Source organism: Lathyrus oleraceus, chromosome 5 (genome assembly GCF_024323335.1).
Source record: "Lathyrus oleraceus cultivar Zhongwan6 chromosome 5, CAAS_Psat_ZW6_1.0, whole genome shotgun sequence".
In the NCBI taxonomy this organism is placed as follows: Eukaryota; Viridiplantae; Streptophyta; class Magnoliopsida; order Fabales; family Fabaceae; genus Lathyrus; species Lathyrus oleraceus.
Window position 1 is genome coordinate 240576845 of NC_066583.1, and position 9405 is coordinate 240586249.

General features: G+C 40.2%; 1 non-coding gene across 1 annotated transcript; it reads right to left on the reverse strand.

Moving 5' to 3' along the window:
• Positions 1-2219: 2219 nt before the first annotated feature.
• LOC127090101 (small nucleolar RNA R71) lies at positions 2220-2326 on the reverse strand. The gene has a single exon (XR_007791634.1). It is a non-coding gene; the product is annotated as a small nucleolar RNA R71 (small nucleolar RNA).
• Between the last annotated feature and the right edge of the window lie 7079 nt (positions 2327-9405).

Genomic DNA, 9405 nt, shown 5'->3' on the forward strand with positions numbered 1-9405 from the left:
TTCTAGTACGAATGTATGCCAAGTGGTGATTTTCTAATGGAGGTTTTGAAAAGTGTGAGGTGTGAAAAGTAGTTTTAGTTGTGAGCAAGCATTTAGGAGTTATACCTATCCAAGGTCTTTATGGGCATTTCCTATCCTTATGAGAGTAAAACTGTCCTTACTATTGAGAAGTAAGTAGTTTTGTCCTTTGGATGTAAAAGGGTCATCGTAGGGTCATCGATTGGTCATTGAAGGCAACCTTTGTAAGGATACCTTAGCATTCGAAGGGACGATCATCATTTAACCGTAGGCTATACCGAAGGGTCATCGAGGGACAAAGGCAACATTCGAGGGACTATGATGATTTAACCGAAGGGTCTTTGCTAAGTGTATCCCCACATTCGCGGGACATGACCATAATATCGTAATATCGTAGGGCAACAAAGAGAGGTCCAAGATCACCAAAATCAACGGCAATATTTTACAATCAATTAGGTAGTTGTAAGTAATTAGGTCTACATTAAAATCGATTAAATAATTGGGATGAATCTCCACATTAAAATCAATTAGGTAATTAGGATGGATCTCCACATTAAAAATGATTAGGTAATTAGGATGAATCTCCACAAGGGTATCCCACAAATAAAGTGGAATACCTAGCAAGATACTTTTTCCTGGGAATATGTGAGTCCTTACAATATTCAGCAAACAGGTCAGAATACCAAATGGGGGTGCAATCGAGGATTACACCGCAAAAGAAACACGACAGTAGGAATGTCAAGCAAAATAACGCATGATTAACATAGAACAGATCAGATAAGCATAGAACAGAACAATCAAAATATTAGCGACTGTCACGTTCGCCTCTGCCTCGCCTAGCGAAGGCCTAGCGAATACTCGCTACCTGCTCGCTTAGCGATGTGCTAGCGAGCGACTGCGGGTTTTGAATTTCAGAACAGTACGACCTCAACCTGTTGCACGCCTTAAGGCATCCGATACATAAATTACATGGTTCAGCATTCACAATATTCAGGCACACTCAAATTCACATGCAAGACCTCAAATATGTTTATGAATTCGATTATAATATCACATGCAAATTAAGAACATAAAGCAGTAATAGTAATGCAAACCTGTTTGCAATCGAATTGCAACCTTGAATTGGCGAGTCAGATTGAGTTGGACCTTGATGCAAATGAATTTCCTTCAGGGTTTCCTTTAGGGTTGCTCTGAATTCTCTGGGTTAGCCTCCAGGGTTTGTTGTGCCTTTACTCTTGCTCCCGTCTTCCTTCCCTTTTCGTTCTTTTCCGTCCCTTTCGTTCCCTTTTCCTGAATGAAGCTTGGCTATTTATAATGCTCTTTTTGTGACCAAATGGGCTCAGAATGAAGCCCAGAATTTTCTGATATCCGCAAGCTTCGCTAGGCGAGCGGTATAGCGAGGGGTTCGCTAGGCGAAGGATATGCTCGCCTAGCGAGCATGCCAGTTGGAGCCATTTCCTCGATTTGGCCACCTGTGAGCTGGGCCTTTGTTCTTTTAGGGTCAATGCCTTGAAAAATAAGTTGGGGTGCCTTAAGAGTGTCTTGAAAGATTAACGGGCAAATTTTGGGGTATGACAGGATCAATATTCTTTTATATTACTCTGACGTAATTCGTGCACTTGCGAATATAGCGATCAAGTTTTTGGCGCTGTTGTCGAGGATCAACTTTGTCAAATTTCGTACCCTGTTGTTACACCGTCTAAACTAAGGCATTATTAGCCGGTAAATACGAAGAACCCGTAGTACCAGAAATTTAGTAGATCCTTTAGCGGAACCTGAACGTTACACTCGTACACGCCTCTTACTCATCTGAATTAAGAAAGCTATGGCCGAGAATCGTGACCGGAGACCTCTTAAGGAATTTGCCCAACCCTCTGACGAGGAACCTAGTTCTAGTATAGTAAACCCCCTCATTCCTGCCAACAATTTCGAACTAAAACCATCTTTACTACAATTAGTGTAACAAAACCAATTCGCGGGTCTCGCTACTGAGAACCCAAATCAACATTTAAAAGTCTTTATCCAACTGGCCGACACCTTTAAATCCAACGGTTCTTCACATGATGCGATTCGTTTAAGATTATTTCCTTTCTCCCTCAGGGATAGAGCATGTTCGTGGTTAGATTCACTTCCAGCTAACTACCTGGGAAGACCTTAGGAGAGTATTCCTTGCTAGATATTTTCCCCCCAGTAAGACTGCTGCTCTTCGAAACCAAATAACTAGATTTACTCAAAACCATGGAGAATCACTTTTTGAAGCTTGGGAGAGATACAAGGAGCTGTTAAGAGTTTGTCCACACCATGGCCTAGAACAATGGCTGATCGTTCATACCTTCTACAATGAACTCCATTATAACACAAAGATGAGCATAGACGCTGCCGCTGGTGGCGCACTGATGAACAAACCTTACCCTAAAGCTTGTGACCTAATTGAGGATATGGCCCAAAACCATTACCAATGGGGAACTGAACGAGCATCAGTAGAGAAAAAGGAGACCCAAGGTGGAATACATGAGATAAGTTCTATGGACATGATGCAAGTAAAAATGGATGCTTTAGCCCTTAAGGTCGAACATATTTCTACAAACTCTAACACCGCAGTGGTAGTCCACACAGCGTGTGAACTTTGTGGATCTAAAGGACACGAATCGGAGGAATGTAACCTTTTGAATGACCTAAACACCGACCAAGTGAATTACGCCCAAGGTAACCCATTTTCAAACACTTACAACCCCGGATGGAGGAATCACCCGAATTTTTCCTATAAAAACCAGAACCCTATCCAAAACTATGCACCTCAAAGACCAAAAGGTTTTCAAGCTCAAAAACCAAATCAACCTATGCAAGTTGTGCCCCAGAAGCCTAACCTTGAGAAGATCATGGAGAACTTTATATCAGGCCAGACTCAGCAAAATAAAGAATTCCTAAACCAGAACATTCACGTAAAAGAACTGATAACGCAATTAGGGACTAAGGTTGATCAGATAATTATTCATAATAAGATGCTTGAAACCCAGATCTCACAGGTAGCACAAAACCAAGCCCCGCAAACTACACCTGGAGGACAATTCCCTGGACAACCTCAACTCAACCCTCGAGGGCAAGCTAATGCTATCGCATTACAAAGTGAGACCGCTTACGAAGGGCCTCGTAACCCAGCAATGAGCGAGTCCAAAGCTTCTAAAGAAAATATACCTACCAACCAAGAAGAGGAACCGGTGGAACCCGAAAAACAAACCGACCAAGAAGGAGAAGCCAAGGATAAAACTTAAAACCACCACCCCCGTACAAACCACCAATCCCATATCCACAAAGACTTAAACAAACCAAAATCAATAACCAATACCAAAAGTTTATAAAAGTAATTGAGAAGCTTCATGTAGAGATTCTTTTCACCGAAGTCATCACCCAAATTCCATCTTACGCCAAATTTCTCAAAGACATCTTAACCAACAAGCGTAGACTTGACGATCCCGAACCCTTGTAATGCAACTTTATTTCCGAGACTAAACTTGCTAAGAAGGAGAAAGACCCTGGGAGTTTTTCTATACCTTGCATTCTAGGGAGTCATGTGATCGACAAAGCTTTCCTAGACTTAGGCGCTAGTGTGAGTTTAATGCCCTTAGCTGTGTGTAAAAGGTTAAACTTAGGAGAATTACAACCAACTAAGATGTCCCTCCAATTAGCCGATAGATCTGTTAAGTATCCTGTAGGCATATTAGAAGACATCCCCGTTAGGATTGATCAACTTTATATCCCGACAGACTTTGTGGTCATGGATATCAAGGAAGACGACGATATCCCTATCCTTTTAGGTAGACCATTTTTATCAACATCCAGAGCTATAATAGATGTTAAAAGAGGAAAATTAACTTTCAAAGTAGGAGATGAAAAGATAGAGTTTATTCTTTCAAAGTTCCTGATGGCACCAATCATAGGAGATGCATGTTACGCAATTGATATCATAGATGAATGCATAAGGGAATTTGATCAAGAAGAACCTATGATCGAACCATTTTCAAATCCGAATGAAAAGGATGACGAGCCAAAGGAAATGGAACCTCACACTAACGAATGTTTGGCCCTTACTCTTGACCTTTCACCAAATTCTCAAAAACCAGCTCAAGAACTTAAGGAATTTCATAAGAACCTAAGATACGAGTTTTTGGATAGAGAAATGAACCGCCCAGTAATAGTCAGTGCCACCTTAAACCAAGACGAAACAAACCAACTCTTGAATGTTTTACGAAGATACCCCTCTGCCTTAGGATACAACATCTCTGATTTAAAAGGTATAAGCCCACCTGTGTGTATGCACAGGATCTCGCTAGAGGAGGATTCAAAACCTTCCAGAGAACATCATAAAAGAATCAATCATGTAATGAGTGAGGTGGTAAAGAAGGAAGTTCTTAAACTACTAGAAGCTGGTATAATCTATCAGATCTCCGATAGTAAATGGGTAAGTCCTGTACATATGGTACCCAAAAAGGGAGGCATCACAGTCGTGCATAACGAGAAGGGCGAGCATGTAGCTAAACGTATAGAAGGCGGATGGAGTATGTGCATAGGCTATAGGAAAATCAATAAGGCAACTAGGAAAGACCATTTCCCCATTCCATTCATAGATCAAATGCTTGAGCATCTTGCCAGACACTCTTACTTTTGTTATCTGGATGGATATTCTGGATTTTTCCAAATACCCATACACCCTGAGGATCAAGAGAAAACAACCTTCATTTGTCCTTACGGAACATTTTCTTACAGACGAATGCCGTTTGGACTCTACAATGTGCCAGCTACTTTCCAACGTTGTATGAAGTCAATCTTTGCAGATTATCTCGATGAAATTATGGAAGTGTTCATGGATGATTTCTCGGTATGTGGGTTTGACTTTGAGAATTGCCTCATTAATCTTGACAAAATCCTTGAAAGATGCGCAGAAGTTAACCTTGTATTAAACTGGGAGAAGTGCCACTTTATGGTTAAAGAAGGCATAGTGTTAGGACATATAATATCTGAAAGAGGCATTGAGGTCGACAAAACAAAGATAGAAGTAATAGAAAACCTTAACCCCATTAAGACTGTTAGAGAAGTCCGAAGTTTTCTTGGACACGCCGATTTTTACCGACGCTTTATCAAAGATTTCTCTAAAATAACAAACCCCTGACCGGCCTTCTGATGAAAGACGTTGAATTCATTTTCAATGAAAAATGTATCGAAGCCATTAATCATTTAAAACAAGCGCTAATTTCAGCACTCATTTTACAAACTCCGGATTGGACTCAACCTTTTGAAATAATGTGTGATGCTAGCGATTTCGCTGTAGGAGCTGTTTTAGGACAAAGAAAAAATAAGAAATTACATGTGATATATTACGCTAGTAGAACCCTAGATGCCGCTCAACTCAATTATACGACAACAGAGAAGGAACTCCTAGCTATAGTTTTTGCAATTGATAAATTTAGATTTTATCTTGTCGGATCTAAGATTATAGTCTATACAGACCATGCAGCTATCCGTTACCTTCTAAGTAAAAAGGATGCGAAACCTAGGTTACTCATATGGATCCTTTTGCTACAAGAGTTCGACTTAGATATTCGAGACAAAAAAGGAACAAAGAACGTAGTTGCTGACCATCTTTCCAGACTAGAGCATTTAAAGCCAGACCGTTTACCTATAAATGATGATTTCACCTATGATAGATTAATAGCTAAGTTAGATAATGTTCCCCTCGAACCTGATAGAGACAACTTTGGAACAGTTTCAGAGATTAGCAGAGTACCATGGTACGCTGATTTTGTGAAATATCTAGCCGCTGATATCATACCGCCTGACCTCAATTATCAACAAAAGAAGAAGTTCTTTAAAGATGTAAGACATTTCTATTGGGACGAACCACTCCTTTTTAAAAGAGCATCAAATAATATCTTTCGACGTTGCGTCCCGGAAGAAGAAGTCAGAAATATCATAGAGCATTGTCACTCTTCACCCTATGATGGACATTCAAGCACATCCAAGACATACGCTAAGATCCTTCAAGCTGGTCTTTATTGAACAACACTATGGCGTGATGTCCATACTTATATTGTCCAATGTGACCGGTGCCAGCGCATTGGAAACATATCAAGACGCGACGAAATTCCTTTGAAGAACATCCAAGAAGTGGAATTATTTGATGTTTGGGGTATTGATTTCATGGGACCTTTTCCATCTTCGATGGGAAACAAGTATATTTTGGTAGCCATCGACTATGTGTCCAAATGGATAGAAGTTATAGCCTCACCCACTAACGACACAAGAGTAGTCATCAAGATGTTTAAAAGCAATATCTTCCCCAGATTTGGAGTACCACGACTTGTCATAAGTGATGGTGGATCACATTTTATATCCAGGATATTCGATAAACTCTTAAGAAAGTATGGAGTAAAACACAAAGTAGCAACACCATATCATCCCTAGACTAATGGTCAAGTGGAAGTATCAAACATAGAGATTAAGCAAATCTTGGAAAAAGCTCTTTCAATATCCAGAAAAGATTGGTCCGAAAAGCTAACAGAAGCATTGTGCGTTTACAGAACTGCTTACAAAACCCCTATTGGAACTACACCCTACCAGTTAGTCTACGGGAAGTCATGCCACTTACCTTTTGAACTTAAGCACAAAGCATATTGGGCCATCAAGACCCTGAATTTGGATTACCTAACATTTGGCGAGAAGCGAATCCTCGATATCCACAAATTGGAGGAACTCCGCCAAAACGCTTACGAGAATGCCATTATATACAAAGAAAGAACCAAAGCATGGTATGACAAAAGGATTGTGAAAAAGGACTTTAATATAGGCGACTTTGTTTTCCTTTTCAATTCCAGATTATGACTTTTTCCAGGTAAGCTGCGTTCGAGATGGACATGCCCCTTTAAGGTTTCCAAAATCCTCAAATTTGGAGCAGTTGAAATCTGAAACAATTCCTGTAATCCGTTTGTGGTAAATGGACAAAGACTGAAGCAATATCAAGGAGGTGACATCCCCACAGAATTCCCTGGCCATACTCTGATTGACCCTCCGGTTCCTACCTATGATATATAAAGTTCAAATCGTCAAGCTAACGACGTTAAACAAGCGCTGCATGGGAGGCAACCCATGATTTCTTTTTCCTTTACTTCATTTTTACTATTTCGATTTATATTTTCATATGTTATATATATATATATATATATATATATATATATATATATATATATATATATATATATATATATATATATATATATATATATATATATATATATATATATATATATATATATATATATATATATATATATGTGTGTGTGTGTGTGTGTGTGTGTGTGTGTGTGTGTGTGTGTGTGTATTTATGTTTAAACTAACATTTACAATATTTGCGATTTCAGGTGTCCTCTGTTTTATTTTTAACCTAACTTTTCAGGATGGAGAATTTCGACACTATGCCAGTGATCTTTCGAGACACGGTACAGGAGTAGCGCTACGCCATGCTTCCCCAGTGTCCAATGCTGCCCACCAGATATCCTGATTCAAGCTGCATGGAGGCATTAGGCATTGAGCCTAGTGTCAGGCATTTGTGCAATCAATTGCAATGGGATGAGTATACTGATGCGATTCATGTGACTTACAGGAACCTCACTTTGGAGTTCTTGAGCTCACTGAACTACGAGCCCTATGTTGGTCACGCTAGTGATGGTGGCTACATTAATTTTAGGTTGTTTGGGACAAAATACACCTTCAACCACAAGCGTTTCGGCGACTTACTTGGATTTCAGACTACTTATGATGCCTCATTTGAGCTCCCTATGAGCTATTTGTTGAGTAGAGACGTTGAGAAGTTCTGGAGTGACATTACATGTGGAGGTGGCCCTGGCCCTTCCACCCAAATCACTAACAAGATCCATAATCCTTCTTTCAGATATTTTCAGATGATTATTGCCCACACCTTCCTGGGGGAGAGTGACGTTGATACACATGTAAGCGCGGAAGAGATTTTCTTCATGCACTGTACCACTCAGTCACGCCCGGTAGCTTGCAGAGCCTTTCTGATCGAGAGTCTATATCTTAATGCTCGCTCCGATGTGAGTCCTATACATGTTGGAAGCACGGTAACCCATATAGCCCCCTCCCTAGGACTTGATAGAAGACTATTTCACCTGACGTCTTACTGCAGCTATACTTTGATGGATATTGACTTATGTCTGGACCGTGGCCTCATGAGGAGATCTTCCTTCCACCCGGATCAATACAGGCTCTTGATCGAGGGTGAGACTATCCGCTACTTTACTTTACCAGACCCTCAGGTAACTTGTGTTTGTGATCATGCCAACTGGGCCTATGCCATAGAAGGCCAAGGCGAAACAGTAGATGAGCAGAGAATCCCACCTGAAGCGGAGCATCATCTAGCACCTACCAGAATCAATGTCCTCACCATGAGGTCTGAACATTTAACGGGACAGAATCCCTAATTTCACCATTTTTACCTTCTTCAACCTCTCAAAACCCATTTTTCCTCATTCCAACTCCATTGAAGTCCACGAAAAATCCTAATTTTATCATTCCAACTCAAAACCATTATCATTCCTAAACTTCACCCATAAATTTCCTCCACCAAAAACCCACTAAAACTCCATTTTTACTTCCTCACCGTAAAAACCCATTTTTCTCTTCACTCACCATCAATGGTCGGAATGGACTTCGACAACATCATCCTTCGCGGAGGGAAACCCGCAGAGCGTCAGAGCAAAATTTTGCAAAAGTTGCAATCACGGGAAATTCTCGCCACCAGGTACGTCGATGAGGACTGCTTGTACACTTTAGGGACGTACCATAGTATTTTTCATATGCTAGATAACTTAGGATTACATGATATTTTTGCTAATAAGGAACCCACCTATGATAGGCTGACTAGGGAATTTTTAAGTTCCCTAATTTACATTGTTCATCCTGGCACTGCTAGTACGGTTGGTACCGTATGTTTTAGAATGTTTAATGTTGAATATAAGTACACTACCGATGCCTTAGCAGGTTTGTTAGGAATGCCTTATGGAGAGGGTGCCATTTGTGAGACACCCTTAGATGTTGAATGGGCACTCGAAGCATTTAACTTTTGGCATAGATTATCAAATGTGGCTATCACTTCTTTTGAAGGAATTTTAGCCTCCACTATTCATAACCTGGCCATCCGTATTTTTCGATATCTTTTGGCATGTACTATATTTGGTCGGGAAAATTCTAACAAAGTAAATGCTCCCGAGTTGCTATTTTTACAGGGTTGCCTTACTAATCAAAGGATCAATCATGTTCCTTTTATGCTTGCACATATGTCCTCCATTTTGAAAAAAGGAGGAACCATTTCTTTTG